Below are 3,043 nucleotides of genomic sequence, written 5' to 3'. Positions count from 1 at the left end.
AGGTCTTCTTCATTTGTTTTTATTCGCCGTACGAGCGAGTGCTTAATGCGCACAAAGACAGAACGACCATTAGCCAACCGCTTAATCATGTAGCAACCATAATTTTTGTAAAGCTTTTTGTACATCAATTCTCGGAGGAAAATAAAGGCTTCTTCCATTTTATGTTTCGCGCAGTAATTATTTACGGATTTTTAAGAGCGAGACTCTTAATGTGGCGATACATGTTCTGAGCGACTTATACCGACGATAAAGGAAAAAATGTTCAACATTAAATTAAGAGGCATCTTTTTGCGATTTGCAGTAAAGGTCATACAAAAAGTAGTTGAAAGAAATAGGTAGTAGTGTTTTATCATCCGAGTTACCAATACCATTTATGTAAGCTATTTAATACCTCCGAAGACTACATTGTCGGGGAAATATCAAGAAAATATTTATTTAAAAAAAAGTGGCGTTATGTTAATAGTGTAATAAATTCGCCTATTTATAATAAAATCAATTTTATTAAAATTAAATCATGTACCGTACAGTTTTAGTAGCGAATTTTCTGTATAGAATAAATTCATCAGATTGAAATTGCCTCCTAAACAATGCTAATTAATTAGTTATCCGGGTGTCGGGACACACCGTGGGAAACAACACTAGATGAATTTGGGGTCTAATGGATTTACTACAAACTTTCAATAGGATTTCGATTTACGTAGTTTTGTCACTTATTTATTACTTCTATTATTTAAGATTATTGTCACTGATTTTTTTAAGTTGTCTAGCGTAATGAATTTATAATATGACACATAGAGGTTACTGTGGCGGTTCAGAAAAATATCTTTTATGTCCTTTAAGTATACGGTGATTGAGATATTCGACCACTAAAAAAAATCTATATGCAAAATAAATTAAAAAAATAAATCCATTCTGCTTTTTAAATTATATTATTTGTTTAAAAAAAACTAAAAATGCAAATAAAATATTAACACAAATAAGAAAGAATTAAAGAAAGTAATTAGGAAACACAAGCTAAAGAATTATATAAAAAATCTAAACAAAATGTATATTATCTATATGCACTAACAAACAGTAGAACTTTTGTCAGATCACTCAAGAGACAATCAAAAAGATCCATTAACCTATATAATTCGTTGACTAATGTAATACAGCGAATCAAACAAAAAAATAATCTTAGCCCTTTTTAGAAGATCAGTCCTATTCCTGGAATTCCTTTTTAAAGCGTATCCAGCGGTATTATTAAATAAAGATCTAACTCAAATTTCATGTTTTGCTTATTATTTTCCTAAGTTAAAAAAGCTACGGTCACTTTACTGCCAAGGTCATATATTTCTACAATTGAAATCTTATTACTATTGTAATAAGATATAATATTTAAATATTTTTAAACGTGAAATCGCATTTATTATCGAACTAAAACACGTATTTTCCTAATAACTTTTTACTATCTGTTAAAGAGTACCATAAAGATTTAAACTTGAGATAATAAACTGAGAGATATAATAACTATTATGGTCATAAAATATTGGCAATAAATGATAAGTAGTAGATACAAAGATTATAAAATAAATAAGTATGTAATTATATATATTTAAGTTTAAGTTATATCTTTGAATATGATTCGCTCCTCCGATTAGGCACTGTATAGAATTGGTAAACATGTTTTGTTTAATTTAGTATATCTTTAACCTTGTATCACAGAAGTAATAACATTTATGTATGTATTTACATTATTAAAACATGTAGGAACTTTATCAATGTATGGTAAATCCGAGAATGTATGAAAATTTCAAAACCATTCCTATCGGCGCCATGGCTTAGTTGGTTAAAGCGCCTGTCTAGTAAACAGGAGATCCCGAGTTCGAATCTCGGTGGTGCCTAGTTTTTGTTTTTTTTTTACTTTTTTCTTGGTAATGTTTGTTAATTATTTCCAAGTTTTATAATTATAAGACATTTTAATGTTTAATAAAATAATTAATTTTCAAACTGGCAATTGTTTTATTATATGTTTTTGGAATTTAAATATAGATGAGATCTTAATACACGTACTTAAAAAGAAAAAACACTTTTTTATTTATTTATTATCTTTAAAACTTAAACTTTGAATTAAAGGGATGCTTCCTGCCAATTCTTCTAGTCCGTTCTGCACCCTTCATTTCAGAGCTGGCTAAAATATTTTTTAAAGACGTTCATTTGTATACAAAACGTACACCTGCTGTAAGAAATATTATAATTTTTAAGTCTCTGAGGCAGTCAAAGAAAACCTTTAAGGTTTTAAAGTATTTGAAAAATCTCGTTAAAATAAAATGAACTTTTTCTATCATAATTTACGTTGCATGCTGTAACTGCAATTTAAAACTAACCGTGAACTAAATACGACTTTCGCATGTTATTCCTATTTCCGTTAAAATATTTTTTCGGTTCTTCACAACACTTCGTCAGAAATCGTTTTCATTTAGTAAATTTATCATTAAATTAGTAAAACAGCGAGTTCTTTACTCTCTTACTTATTTACTTACTCTCTACTAATTAACTCAAGGCTTTGCCGCGCTTTGCGGTAACTTGATTTTTTGCCAGATGACACATGACACTTGACATTGATTAAATGTTTAAATTATCTTCAGATTTTTTAAATGTCTATATTTGGTTATTATAGTGTTTAGGTAAATTAGTTAGTTATACCTAAATTCTATCACCTTCTTTTTCTTCATCTTTAATTATTAACAATTCTTACAAAAGCGATTCTAGGGATTCTTTTTTACCAGTCCTATATGAAACATGGGTTTCGATGTAATGACATCATTAGTTGATACATTTTCTTACAACGAACATCGAGTACCATTACTTTTCTAACATTTTAAATTGAAACATTTTATAGACAAGAAACGTGTTAGAAAAATTAAATTTGTGTTAAAATTATTTCTATTTATTTATTCATTGTTATGTTTTTAAGTTTTGTAATGAAGTCTACATAAAAAAGATTTTATAGTTATAAAAATGTTTGTGTGTAAAAACTATGTGTAGTTAGTTAGTTAGTTAG

The 3,043-nt window shown here is 27.8% G+C and overlaps 1 non-coding gene across 1 annotated transcript; it reads left to right on the top strand.

Annotated features, from left to right (window-relative positions):
• The first annotated feature begins 1,809 nt into the window (after positions 1-1,809).
• Positions 1,810-1,883, top strand: Trnat-agu. The gene has a single exon. It is a non-coding gene; the product is annotated as a tRNA-Thr (tRNA).
• The last annotated feature ends 1,160 nt before the right edge of the window (positions 1,884-3,043 follow it).

Source organism: Pieris rapae, chromosome 17 (assembly GCF_905147795.1).
Source record: "Pieris rapae chromosome 17, ilPieRapa1.1, whole genome shotgun sequence".
NCBI lineage: Eukaryota > Metazoa > Arthropoda > Insecta > Lepidoptera > Pieridae > Pieris > Pieris rapae.
The sequence above is the reverse complement of the archived record's forward strand: the minus strand, read 5'-3'. Positions and strand labels throughout refer to the sequence as shown.